This window comes from Tauraco erythrolophus, chromosome 21, assembly GCF_009769465.1.
Source record: "Tauraco erythrolophus isolate bTauEry1 chromosome 21, bTauEry1.pri, whole genome shotgun sequence".
Classification (NCBI taxonomy): Eukaryota; Metazoa; Chordata; class Aves; order Musophagiformes; family Musophagidae; genus Tauraco; species Tauraco erythrolophus.
Window position 1 is genome coordinate 8417512 of NC_141485.1, and position 14965 is coordinate 8432476.

A 14965-nucleotide genomic window follows, 5' to 3' on the forward strand; every position below is an offset into this window, starting at 1 on the left:
CTTGTCTGCTGAATGAGCTCCTGCTAGTGAAAAAATGAGTTCTTTGCAGGCCAGAAAGACCCCACTGAAGCATTTCGTTGTTGGTTGTAAAAGTTAAGTGATGTTAAGTACAGCAGGCTGTAAGAATTAGGACGTTATTTCCTAATATGCTTCTCTGTTACAAAAGCCAGAGCCTGGCTTGTTTAGATAGCAAGAAAACAGCTTTCGGAAAGCTGCAGGATACTGAAATATGTGTGTTGTTAAAGTTTTATATAAAACTTAACATTACACGGTCTTGGCAGCATTCACAAAAGCTTTATTTATGCACAGCCTTCCTCTTGGAGTCTCGTGCATGATGGTGCCACACACACTACCCTGCAAGAGTGTTCTCCTCTTGACGTCCTGTTACGTGCTTGAGTTTGAGCTCATGAAAAAAGGTGTAAATTCACGGAGCTCAAACATGCAGTAGCTTATGGAAAGTCAGTGGGACATATATCCCACCACTGCTTCTCCCAGCTTCACCTGGAATTGTTGGAGCGGATGCAGCTGCAGGCGAGGAGGGAGATGTGGGTTTTATTCTTGCTGGCATAGGGTGGAGCAGCTCATTCTCGGGTTGGACGTGGGCAGCAAAATCTCTTTCAAAGGCCTCCTAAGGCCCAGATTGTGCTGGGAGCTGCGCAGTGGTGCTGGGTGGTATTACAGACTGTCGTCTCCGGAATCTGTTGGCTTGGTGGCCAGCTAGACTGAAAGGGACAGAGCAGTTGCAGCATCATCTCTGAACAATTCCTGAAACAAAGTAGAGTGTAGCTGACCTGTAAAAGACCCTGGCCACTCATCTGTTATCTTAAATTTGTCTCCTTTTTCTTATGCAGTTCTCTCACCGGCTGAGGTGCTGTGAAATTAGATCCATTTTACATAGTATAAATATTTAACAGCTCTAGAGCATGGAGTTTAATATTAAACAGACAGTCTTATAAATACTTCAGAATTCTGGATGCTGTCACACTACATGGAAACGGTTTGATAGGATCTAGGAGAAGTATTTAAGTTTGACAGGGGAGGAAATGATGGGGTTAGAAGGAGTCAGCCACATTTTTAACTGCTGGAGGAGCCCGTAAAAACAACTAAAAAAGTTGTACGGCTTCTGTTCTTGAAAGGCAATTTGGGTATGTTTCCTCCCCCTCAGGAAATAACAGAGTGGTTCCCACCCCGCTCTTTTCAAGGAATGAAAACATTCACAATCTTGAGAAAACACTGCAGATAAAATAGAACAATTTAGGAACCAATGTTTAGTCAGCAGATATCCCCAAATCGGACACGACAATCTCTTCAGTGTAGGATTATCGTTATTAGAAAGGCAAGTGGGACTTAAACAGGGATTTAGATGCTCTTAAGCCTCCTTAGCTGAAGTCCATGTACTACGTTTTACCACCTAAGAGAATCTAAAATTTATTATTAGCGTTTTTGATTCAGAAAAATAAATACAAAAATTCAGAGCCTGGCTGAAATCGGGCTGTGCAGGAGCCAGGGGACCACTGCCCACAGTGCTTCAGAGAGTGATGCCTGCACTGTCCGAAATTTGGGAGACTAGTTCGGTTCTCTCTTCTGCCCACCAGCTTCCTCTGTCATCCCTGAAAGTCACTTCTCTCTCCAACAGCTTCTCAAGTCATGTGGGGTCTAATTTCCCATGGAATCTTCTAAATGCATTTCAGGTTTAGCCCCTCTAGGCCTCTGTTCTCATCTGTAAAAGACAGATAAAGCAGAAGTTGAAAGAAATGTGTTAAAATGCAAAGAAGAGTAACTCTCATGACTTGGGGACAATGTAAGTATTTATCTGGGAGGGACAGTTTATCCCACAGGAGGCTGAACTATAATATAAGGAGGAAAGGAGGGGGTGTGCTTATGGCTCATCTGTCAGCAATGCAGGTGGGTTCCTGTGCTAAAGAGAAAGTAACGCTAAAACTAACGTTTTCTGTATATATTCTGTATCTTGTAAAAAAACGTGGAATGAATTACATGTTAAGGGCCATGACTTTCAAACATCACAGCACCTTCAAACACAGTATTCTGTGATAGCTTCATAACATACCATACTTTACTGCCTCTTCTGAAGCTGACCGTAGCATTACAAGGCAATCTGTGTCCTCTCTCTGATCCATTCTGATGGTTGAAGCACAGTTACAATGTTCAATACAACGTCATGTCCGATGCAGCCGGAATGTTACTAGGAATGGTAACTCTACAAAGACACTCGGGTCAGCTCCTGCATCAGAAATATTTCTGTTTATAGCCTCGAAAGGTAAGAAAAGGCACAGAGGCTTCTTTTAGCGAGATTGGTGTGAAGTTACGAGCTGTAGGCTGAACAGGGCCGATTTCTGATGCAGAGATTTCCTGGGAGGTGTCCCCTAACCACTGGTTAATTTTTATCCTGGAATAAGTGCCTGAATCCAGCATCATCTCTGTTCAGCAAAAGAGTGTCCTGGGTAAGGTGTAAAGTCTGGTGAAGAGCCACAGATGAGTTTTAACAAGGTGAAACAAGGGTTTCTCCACCTGGTAGGACCCGAGGTGGAGATAGTTTCTGTGATCTTCCCTGTAAACCAGCCCGAGTTTTGCACTGATTCAGAAAGAAGCTGTGCTTTTGCATGGGATGGCAAAATCCTGCTGCAATCCTTTAAGGTATAGAATACTGCTGTTTCGGTTTCTTTGGTACTTTAAGTTAGCACGGCCAAGTGGTATGAGCAGATCCTTACTTTGTGACTTGGATTTATTCTCCTGTTGGCCAAGGCTAGAGCGCTTTGGGGCGAAAGCACTCAAACGTGGCCACGGCAAGCCACGTCCTTACGTGAGGTGAAGGTTTTCCAGTGTCATTATTAAGAATCCAGGAGTTCCCGCTGAGGTCAGTGAGCATCCAAGATAGAAGGCAAGTCCCAAAGGTCTTAGTCTGAGGGTGATTTGTCCTCCTTACAGTCTGCACAGACCCCGATGTGCTGAACGCTATCGCAGGAGATCACCCTGCCCCTAAATAAGCACAGGCTGGGAAGGCAGGAACAGCGGGAGAGGGGCGCTGCGGCGGCAGGAGAGCTGCTGACGAGGAGGGCTGAGTTGCACAGGGCACGTACTGCAGGGAGAGGAGCAGGTCTAAGGGCTGAACTTTGTAAACCCATTGCTGCCCTTTCCCTGGGTACCCCACAGCACTGGGGCTGCTCCTCTCGCTGCCCGGCAGTAGCAGGAGGTGCCGAGAACAGCTTCCGCCTGGTGACACCACGGTCCCCACTGGACTCTGTCCATCACTTGGGAGCAGTTGTCTGGAACAGCAGCAGGTCTTCAGGAGATGAAAAATGAACAACAGCTACTTTTTTCTTAATTTAATTTCTATCAGTGGTGACTGTTTACATTTATGCTGTCAGTCTGAAGGACACCGTTCAACAGCTGCTGCATAAACAGTCTTGTTACTGGCTCAGGGAAAGCATCGCTACGTTTGAATGCCTTTGAGACCTTCCCAAATCCTTGTCAATTAGTGTCAGCAACGTTACTTGGCATGTTCCAGCAATTGTCAGAGTTGCTATCAGACACTGCTGTGAAAGGGTTTCAGCGTTATACCACTGTGCAGGACAGTTATTAAGGTCCTACCTCTTCAGAAACTGTTAAGAATCAGGAACCTGAATTTAATAGGCTGCTGTGGTTTTAGGAGCCTGTTTCTTGGCTAATTGCAGCTCTGACGTGTCACTTTTGTTTTCCCTCCACCAGGGTGAATCAACTTGTGATGCCACCAGCCTCTGTGAAAGTCTGAGAAGGTGAGTGACCCAAACCAGCAAGTGGTTTCAAGCCACCCATCCGCTCCGAAACCTGACAAGCCATTTCTTTCCTTGTCAGTTGGAAAGAAGTTACCCTTGGACAGCCATGGTTTGCACCTTGGATACCTTGAGCCAAATCAGAGCAAATCAAGAACAGGGAAACCAAGGGTCAACTCAAGTGTCCTTTGTTGCACTGTGTTGCCTCCAGAAACCCCGTGCTCCCTTCTTTGAGCAGAGAAGATCATGCAACCCTTATTGACTTGAACAGCAGCAGGTGTGATAGTCCAAGGCCAGAACTTAGAACATATCTTGTGTTCATAAAACCTGCTGCTGCATTGCTCTTGGTCCAACATCTGCTCGCTAGCAAATGACCATTCTTAGCATATTCCACATTTCCTGCAGAAAAATGTTTTCTGGCAGCATGTGAACTTGCGTGTTGTTGCCAGGACTGTCCTCACTGCGACCCTTGATCTGGGGTGACAGAGCTGAGGCCTCGGCAGTGAGCCAGAGGGAGAGTCCCCCTCCTGCTGCCCTTTCTCCTCCCTTGTGTTCTTGCTATTCTTATCACTCACCACCAGTCACAGCTCTGCGGCTCAGAGCTGCAACGACTGATAAACACTTCCCAGCATTTTACTGCAGCCAAAATTAATTAAAGCAAGTTTTTGAAGAGGAGATTTCTTTCCCATAAATTAAATGTATTGAAAGACTAATCATAAAATCAGAACTCAATAACGTACTTAAGAATGGCCTTTTGGGGGAAAAGATTTAATACAATCTCCAGTAGAGCAGATGTGTTATGTCCACAGAGGGGAGTATATTCTGGTGGAAGCTAAGGATATAATAGGCCTGTCTGTACCTTGCAGTCTCTGGGCTGGATGTGTGCTCACACATTATTATTTATCAGTAGCCTTTAGACAAAGTGGTTTGTTGTTTATTTGTTTTGTTTTTTTTTTTTTTTTTAAAAAGCCTCAAAAAATCTGAGACCAACTATTAGGTGGTGTTGCTGAGACTTGCTTTATAAAAAACCGACCGCTTGTCCCCTGTGCACACCTTGGGTTTTTCACTGTACTTCTCTTTTGGGCCAGTGTTATACAGGTCGAGAGAAACCAGGCCATCCTTACAGGGAATTTTTCCATAACCCAGCAGTCACTGACTTTTAAGGTCAGGGGCAATTTCCTGCGTAACATGGAGCACAGAACCTCTCACAGGAAATCCTGCAGCGAGAGAACTGGCTATCCTTTCTGCATCATCTAGGAAAGCTGCTGGCCGCTTAGATGTGCCACGGCATGCACAAGTGGTGTCTCACCAGTCAATAGATGTGCTGATGTTGCTCTTTAAAGCAAGTGGATAGGACCAGCCTCTGTCTGCAGCGAGACTGATAGCTGAGCTCCTGCTGGGGATGTGCACGCTGCACTCACCCCCCCGACCTGGGCTCTCCAGAGGACAGCAGTTTTGAAAAGTGACCATTTAGGGCAAGAGGCGGTCTCTGTTTCCCTTAGGGATCTGATGGGGTTAAAACCAGTCTAGCAAAAATTAACCCTGTTATCCGCTGAGCTGTTTCAACCCACATCACAAACAGTTGTAACTACACAGCTGACATAAACAAGACATAGTCAATGCCCTTAAATAATAGAGTCTAAACCTGCTACTGGTTCACCTCCTTGGGCAGATTTTGCCTGGATCACACTGTATTTGCATTTCCAATTCCAAAAGCCTGCAGTTCCTCCCGAAGTGCTGTCTCCAGACTGGTCAAGCTGTGCTAGCCTCCAGCTTGCATAGAGGCAAGAGGTCTCTTAGCTGGCCTCCACCACAAAGCTGGGGTGCATGTGTTCACCATTACCATTCGATTCCTGTGACCACCTCGTTACCCACCTTTTTCTCTTCTTTGTTTGCAGTTGCCAGTGAAGGGAATGACATGTGGACACCGCCACCACACCAATCTCAATCTCGAAGCCCTTCCGTACTGGAAACCAGTGGATCCTTTAGCTCCGCACCACCCTGGAAGGGTTATCCAGCACCAAATGAATCGCCCCACTCCAGCCTGCGGGGTCAGGCACCAGGAGATGAGCAGGGCAGCCTGGAACACAAATACTTCTTGAGCATAAGAACGTTCACAGGTTCCTCTGAGCATTGAAAGCAACTGTCCACTGGACCCACAACATGCTACCCAAGTGAGTGACTGTAGATTGTGTAAATGGTTTTAGTTGTAGCCAACAAAGTCCACATCGTTTATAGGGCAACTTACGTCCTACTGAATGCTGCTGTTCTGTCAGCACTCCCACACCCAGAGACTGCACTAGTTGGGGACCTATTCTCTACATCACCTTTTCTTTAACACTGAAGGCTCAATTCAGATTATTATTTTTTATTTAAATATGTCATAAGATGCTTTATCTCTGCTGAAGATGTTAGATGACAGATATATATATATATATTTAGATAAACAGTTTTTATTTAAACATTTAAAATCTGGAGCTGCCTGTGCAACCATACCAGACATGAATAACGTCCACAACTCTCCTCATCTCAGTGCCCTGGTATCAGGCCCTGCAAGGGCACCGTAGGAAGACCTGCAGTGGATGACTGCCTGTCACCCGAGGCTGAGCAATGGGACAGAGGAGAGAGTTTCACTGCACTGGGTGTGCTGGTGGTTGTTACAGAAAGGCCCAGAAGAACTTTGGACAGAAACACCTAGGGGCTCTAGAGTTTGCTCAATATGCTACATTCAGCCTTGCCTAGGAGGTTGACAGGTTTTTAAGATACCAAAATCGTCCGGCTGAATTGCTTTACCTAGGGCCTGGTAGTGCAATGCTGCTGTGCCAGTGACATCACGCTTTGCTTACACGCATATCACACTACGTGTAATGTCAATGCTAATTCTCCCGCCCTCAGTATTTTCCAAGCAGGTGGCTGATACTCTACCACAGCCGTTTCCTTTGGAACAATGCTCAGGTTTAGTGCATTGCCCGACCCCCTGCACCATCCCAGACTACTCTTACGAGGTCACTTCTACCTTTATGAAGATGCACTTGACATCTTTAATATACCAGGCCAGTGTCTGAACTGCATTAGTCTCCATCACAGAAGCAGGTGTCTGTGAAGCAGTCAGAGGGCCGTTTCACTACAGTTGTTTCCTGCACTTGGCCTCCACAACCCAAATTTATGCTGTGTCAGCTTGATGCTGCAACAGCGTGGGAAGGCAGGTGGGCACGGGCCCTGGAGGAAGAGTCGGTCCAGTAAACTCCCCACTCCCTTTTTCCTGTGGGAGATGTCTCCCACAGTTTAGATACTCCTCTCCAGTTCAGGCCACACCTGGAGCAGGTGGACACACCTCAGTCTTGTGCTCATGTTTAACAAGCGGCTGTTGTTGGGCTGCAAGTAGGACTAAATCGGCAAAGGAGGTGCCAAACTGGGACTGGATGCAGGTTAAGTCTGGAAGCTGGCTGTCTGATTGTGGCAGAGGTTTGTTGAGAGACACAGGAAGGTACCATTACTACATCTGGGTTTCATCTCCCATTCACTTCCAGGATGTGCTAGGACCTACAGTAGAGCACTGTAGTAGAGATGGTTGGTAATTCCAGTTACAAGCGAACTGGTTCATACTCACCGCCCAGGCAGATGGGTTCTGAGGGTGACTCCTATAACCATGTCAGCCCTTCCTCCTCATCAAACTGCACAGGACTCTTCTGCAAAGGTTGCTCTGTCACCTAAAATACCTTAACAATAGCTTTAAGATTTGGCCAACTAGAGCCAGAAATTCTCCTCGAGTGCCTGGGCATCCTCTGGAGAACAGCGAGCGGGTGCTGGAAATAATAAAGCAAAGCAAATCCAAAACAATGCTTCGTTTCCCACCTCATGCCACTATTTACATTTGTAGGGGAAATGCAGTCTCTCTGTAGTCGAGGAGCCAAACACTTGGCCTTAAAGGCACATGAATTTCTGATTCCCATTAAGAAATTCCTTGTTAAGCTGTTTAAAAAGAAAGAAAAAGCAACCCAACAATGAGTCATTTCATCTCAGAGACCAAAGAAGATTAGCTCTCTTTCCTAAATTGCTTTTCTGATAGGCTCGCTCTGTTGTAGCATTTACTGTCAACAAAATGAAGCATTCCTGCTAAAGTTCAGAGGCTAGGAATTGTCCTTAAACTTAATTCTCAGGAGTCAACAATGAAAAGGGAACTTCAGTGTTTTGTAATTTCACTAGTTGTCCTTGTTGGTGACAAGCCCCATCCTTGCTAGAGAAGCCCAGCGCTGTTAGAGGAGGCCACCGCTATCTCCTGTGCGTATGAAGGAAACTGCTGTGGCTTTACCAAGGAAAGAGGGAAGGGAACAAGCAAGGGTGTGAGTCCCACCAGCAGCAGTTCCACACCAAGGGATCCCTGAATCCTTGCTCCCACGTGTTCCAGGCTAAGAGAGGGAAGGCAAGGCAGCAGCTCTGACAGCTCAGGGGAGATGAACAGGAGGGAAACTCAGCCTTTCCACCTCCTGCAGATGCTGCTGCTCCTTTACATGCTGATGACCCATATTTGAATGGCCAGGAGCTGAAAGGCTGCGTTTCTTGTGGACTGTTTCGTGGTTTGGCTGTGAAGAATTGTTCAGGTAGAGCTTCTAAAAAGGTGTTGGCTCTATTAGAGGGAAACCAGCTCACTCAGACCAAGGGTCCGTAGATTACGGCAATAACAGGGACATGAAGTCTAGACATGAAACATACGTATTACCGAACAGAAACTAGACCTGTCTTGCCTTATAAGCCCCTTCCCTGGATTCCAACATACTGTTCCCTGTCCCAAGACTTCGGCCCATTTCTGCCAGTACGTGACATGGGGAAAGTCACTGCCTGGCCTCAGTTTATGTGCAAGGCTGAGATACTCACTGCAGAAATGCTGTATAAACAAGCAATGTTGTGTTTCTGCCCTCGAGTAGAGATTAGGAGTTGCCCAATATCACAAAAAAAAAAAAAGACTTACAGTATTGGATTATTCTGGTGCTGAACTCTGGACTTAGCCAGCAATACGGTGCTGGTTTCCCCTAGGACTCTGTTTTGTGTAGGTACAGACGTAACCAGGCTTGGGAGCTGTTGTGGAGCAGTGTAGGAGCAGTGGAACAATTTTTGGTACACACATAGAAGTGTTTCTGGAATGAGAGCAGAAGTCTAAACTCAATGTGTATTACTTATATCCAAGGTGAGTAAGACCCCTCATTAAAAACAGTATTTTTGGTTTTATAAAAGGCTATTCATAGGAAAAGATAGTTAGTTTTTAATGAAGAATCCACATGTTTTAGCATCCATCACACTGAACGAAGCAACATTCCAGCCTGTCACTTAAGTAGTTGTTCAGGTCATCAGGGCTATCTTTGTGGTTCTAAACTTCAACAGAAAATTAAATAATCCCAATAAGGACAAAAATACCTTTAAAGCCCCTGATCTCTCGCACACAAAATCACTTCATGCAAATGTCTGAGAGTACACAAACAGGAGACCATGAAAACATATGGGAAAATACTACCAAAAGGCAGTGAGCACGACCCCCACCCTCCCATCCCAGCACGTCCGCGTCTCCTCGGGACAGGGAGCCAAGCAAGGAGAAAGGTGTTCAGGTTATCGGCTGGTGCTACTGTGTCTCGCCTCCTCTCCCTGGTACCTGCTCCCTCCCCCTGTTCCTCGGGGCTGTGACTGGTCCCTCCCCAGTTTTGAGCATTAACTCCCTCCAGAGCAAATACTGCATTTGCACCCATGCGCCCGCTACGGAAGCAATTAGGCGGCTTGTACACAGCGAGAGGAACACAGGGAGTGGGAACTGTGCAGAGAGGCTGGAAAAAAATCACCCAAAAAGCAGTGAGCTGCCAACCCAAGTAACTGTAATGCCTCCTGCTGCCATCGCTCACGGAGCTAGAACCTGCGTGAACCCAAAAGCCCCCCCCGAGAGAGAACCGCAGCGGGAGTAGACCCTGCACGTGAGCAGCTGTGCTCTGGAAAGCAGAGTTCCTCTCTCCACCCTCCGTCCTAATTGTTTGTTTTCCTCTCCATTTGCTTTGTTGTTTGGTAAACCAGCACTTACAATCACTTTCGCTATGTGATGTATGGGAGTATATACTGTATTTTCTTGTTATACAAGGGAGGAGTATAAAATAGTTTTCTGATTTCTTTCAGAAGCAAATGACTATTTTATTTTTTAAAAGCAATTGATTGTGAATCTCAGAGTATAAAAAAAAAGATAAATAAGCCAAATATATACCTTTATGTAAATTAAGAAATAAAAGTATTTAAAACATACCTCCTGGCTCCCTTTCTTGCATCACCTCTCGCTCTGGTTGCACACTCCAGTGGTTGCTGTCTGCAGGGCTGGTCCCTCGGACAAGGCTGCCCCAAGCTCCACACAGCTCCCACCAAGAACACGGTGATGTGATGGCAACGAACCTGCCTGGGCACCAGCCTGCCTGGAGCTCATTTTAAAAGTACCACCACGAGCAGGGAAGATCAGAGGGAGCAGAGGGGTGGTGGGCAACAGCCTCTTTTTCTCCAAGTTGGCTGCCTGGATCCAGCCCAGTATCAGAGCAGGGGGTAAAGAAGTCAGTGGTGGGCACAAAGGCACGGCCCTGCTCCATGCCCTTCTATGTCCCTCACTGCACAGCAACGACACACATCAGAGCTAAAGATGCAGCTGATCTGACTGAGGAGAACGGCTAATGTGGTAGCTATGGGTCGAGTGCTCGGGAAGCAGGCAAGGAAATTAATTCCCAAGTGGTAGCCACGGTAGGCACCAAGGCTGCCCTTCTGCAAGGATCCTGTGCCAGCTCTCCTTGCCAGCTTCACCGGATGGTGGCATCTTGCAGAAGAAGGAGCGAAGGGGCTGGTTCTGCTGTTTCAGGTGTATGCAGTGGCAGCACAAACAAGGTGTGTGTGAGTCTCCCCTTACAGCTGTGGATGAGACCCCTGTCTCTGCAGTCCCCTGCAGTTCCTCCCTCCACATCCTTTTCCTTCAGTGCAACGCAAGTGTCCGGGCCAGGACACCCCCGCAAGCAAAGGATTTGTCGCTTAAACAATCAACCCTGATCGGCTTTTGGCAGCGCATCTCAGGGCTTTCAGCTTAATCATACTGTGTAAATGACTTGATTAAGCGTAATTCTGCAAAATTCGGATGTTCCAGCAGCTAAGCTTTGAAGCTCAGCAGCTTTAGCGTCCATCAACCAACAACTGCTAACATAAATGTACTGGTCACATTTTTTTTCTGCTCATGGACATACACGTGCACACACGTACTCACTCTTCCAGCCCCACTCACCTTCCCTTTCCATAAATCCTCCCCACACTGCTCCTGTGGAGCCCTTACCAAGACCATCTGCAGTCTGACAGACGACAGCCTCACCACCTGGGCTTGCACAGGGTGACTACATTGACCAGCTCCAGCACATACTGACACGAGCACTGCGCAGCACCTTGCGAAGCCCGAGGTGGCTTGTACAAGCTGGTATTGATGCTGAAGCCATTGATGCTGAAGGTTGCCTGGTCTGGCTGCTGGGGCATTTACCATGGTTGTACAACAAGGTCCTGACCCCATGGCAACCTCTCTTTCATTCCTGATCAACTCCAACACTCTGCAATCATCTCCTCTTGTCCCTGGGAAAAAAAGAAAATTCTCTGAATGACACATAGTACATTGCATAAAAAAAAAACACCTTTAAATTTGAAAATATGCTTAAAAGGACACAATGTTTACCTCTCTGGCAGCCAGCTCAGCCATCTCTGTGGCTCTATGCGATGACCAGCAGCTGCAAGGCAGCAGGAAATCCCTGTGGCCAGCTTCCCCCTGCCAAGAAGAGCCATAATGTGACCCTGTTTGCTGGCCGGGGGCAGGGGTTCCCATGGCTCCCAGCCGGGACACCCCTCCCAGCACAGCCAGTTGCTGCCCCCATCCAAACCAGCCTGAGCAACTGGGAGGGTCCTGCCACCCCCAGCACGTGCTGTGGGCCTCCAGCTGAGCAGTGACCAGCCCGGTGGCTCTAGTCTCACAGCACAAAACAGAACACCACAAACCAGGTTAACACTCCGGTTTGAGCCAATTCCTGTACCTTCACGGCTTCTGATTATAAGGAATTAATCCTTTGAGAGAGAGCAAAGTTGCCATTAAGCCCCGCTTCCACTGAGATTTGGGGAGGACAGGTTCTCCTTTGCGTGAGAAAGGGAGAGAGAAAAAAAAAAAATAAAAGCAACTCACCCTTCTGCATGCAGTGAAGTGTTTCTGACGCTGGCAAGACCAGGCAAGTGGCTTCTTTGTCTTTTAGGTGTCTTTTATGCAAGTCTGCAACAGCTGGAAATAAGCTGGGACTCGTGTCTTGGCAGCAAGAGCAACTCGGAGAAACGTCCGTTTTTGTTGTCCCACACTCCACAGCAGAAGCTGCGGCAGCTGTTTCTCTCCGGAGGAGGGTGGCTGCGGCTGGGTCCGTCACAGCCGCTGGGTTTGCCACTCAGCAGCGATGCCACGGAGCGTGTTGGCCACAAGTGACACATTGGCACCAGCGCATCGCACTGCTGCATCGCACCTCCCACCCCCCGGAACACGCTGTGGGACTAGAACCCAGGGTCCCTCCTGCCTCCCCAGGGTCCCTCCGCTACAGGGCGGCTCATTCCCCACCAGCCTCGTTAGGAAGGTGGCTGAGCCGCCGTTTGCCTTGACGAAGGGCAGGCAGGGCCTCCTGCCATGGCAGAGGGTTGAAAACCATCGACTGTTTGAGCCTGATCTCATCTGCAACGATGAGACTCAGAGGATGGACAGACCTGGACACAGCTGCTCCAGCACAGGCATAGCTTGGGACAGGTAGATTTTATTTAATCCCCTTTTTGCAGGGAAGGGGATTTTACTGCCCAGCTTCACCTGACCACCACATGCAGTCCGACTTCCCCGCACAGACAAGCCAGCCTTGTCCCAGCCTTTATGCCCTGTCCAAATCCTCCAACGGCAATTCGGCACCGACCCCTCTGCCAGTCCTAGGCAGCAGGGAGAGTCTTAACGCACCTTGGGACCAAAGAGTCACAACTTTGGCTAAAACAGGCTCCAGCCTTCGCACAGGCCGCGGGCACCAGGCTGGGAAAGGCAGTTCATGGCCCTGCTCCTCCCAGACCCCTGCCTGGGACAAAGGCCAGTGTCCAGCAGCACCGCAGACACACTCTCCCTTGAGCCCAGTGCCCCTGGGCCAGCAGCTATTTTCTTGCCTTCAGAAGAACCCTTGAGCTCTTATCGCTGCTGAAGAGTGTCTGAGCCTGGGACAGCTGAAAAGAAAAGGCTTCATTAAAGTCAAAGCCTGCTCTATCCCCTAAAGCCCTAAAGGTCCAGCGACAGGCAGGACATGAAATCAAGCAAAATGAAACCTCTGCCATTGTTAAAAGGCACAAATAAGCGCTGGCAAAACGCGATTTGACTTGGCGGATTAGTGACTGCCTTCTAGAAACTGTGCATCAAAGCCAGTCTGAAGTCGGGGAATTTAACTGGCGAAAGAGTTGCTACTGAAGCACAACTCGCACGATGCCTTCCAGCTCTCCTGTCCCTTCTCCCTTCACCGCTCTGCAAGCGCTGAAGCACCAGGCTCAGCTCCCACACAGCTGAGCTGCTGCCCCGCTGCACATCCAAAGCGACAGCCCCGGCGGCTCCAACGCCGTCTTCTCGCTCCCAGCACACCCACAATCCCGTGTCCTCACCTCGCTTCCCACCCACCACACCGCAGGCTGTTTCTCCTCTAGCTCTGCAGGAGCTGTGGCCCATAGTCCCCGATGCCCTACTCACAAGCACAGAAAGGAGGGCAGAAATCCTTAGTGAAGACAGTGCCCAGATTGGAATCCCCTGCCTCCCTTCAGAGCATCTCCGGCCATGGAATGCAGCTGGCCCTGACCTGCCAGCCTCTTGTGTGCTGCCTCTGCATAAAGTCACCACTCGGGAGACACCAGGAGAGGCTGAGCTCGGGTTGAGGTTCTAACAAGGCAATGAACCAGCTTTCAGCATTGCATGGCAGAGGCAGGGCAGCACCTCCAGCACCAGCTGCCCCCTTTGAAGCAGAGGTGCCCTTCTTCTCAGAGCCGAGATCAGCAACAGCAATTGCCAGCGCCTCCTGCCTGAGAACAAAGACTTGCAGCTCTTCTGCAGGCTGCAAGAGCAGCTATTGCAGTCAAGACCCTACAACAACCTTCAGATTAATAAGTGGCTTGGGAGAAAAGGTTCAGCAGGACGAGTCCAGCCCTGAATTGCTCAAAATCAGTTGACCTTTGAGGTGGGGAAGTCCCAAGTGTGGGAGCATCACACAGAGAGGTGAACACGAGCCACTTCACCAAAGGTCTGATCCACATTGTCATGGCCACCTACCTGCAGCCTAAGCCTCCATCCTACTTGGGGACCAGCAGCTTTCCACAGCCCTGCTGAGGCTGGAAGCAACAGCTAGTGAGCGTGGGGAGCAGGAGAGCTTCCCTTCACGTGCTAAGGGACCTCAGCAACCTCACCGAGCTCCCCTTCACCTCTCATCCCAATTTGTGCCACTGCCTGAAGGGCACTTGACTCACAGAGTCCAGCTCCTTGTTCTCATCCAGGACGGTCAAGGGCTGCATTCTCCAAGGCAACAACAAGTGCCCCACAGTGCCGGAGGAAGGCAGCTGTCAAGGCAGAAAGCAAAAGGCAGGGATAGAAAAGCCGTCCTCTGCTGAACCCTGCCAGGAGGTGGGCACAGCAACTCCAGCCCTCACCTGCACGCAGCAGACCTTGCAGGATCGCTGCCATGACACGGAAACGAGAAGAGGGCTGCACCAACCCAGGGCTCCACATCAGATGTGTTGGTGCTGCTGCCAGCAGTTGTCTCCCATTTGAGAGAAGAATCATTGCAAAGGCAGATAGATAGCCACGGGCAAACCCAGCCCTTTGCAGCTCTTCCCTCACTCCCTCCAAAAGCAACATGACATTTCCGGTGCCCTTATCCATGTCTGGTGGCACAGACCCACCTGTGGGATGGGAGCTGAAGGCACAGCAAGAACAGGGCCCTTCACCACCAGCGGCCACCTGCTCCTGGCAGGAGCCACCACCAAACTCCTCTGCAGGAGGAAGGAGAGGACCTGGGCATGCTCCCTCCAATGCCGGGACAGGAGTCAGGGCCAGCTGCCAATCCTCACCTTCTGGCCTCTGGGAGCAAGGTGGTCAGTCAGCAGATGGGGGTGAG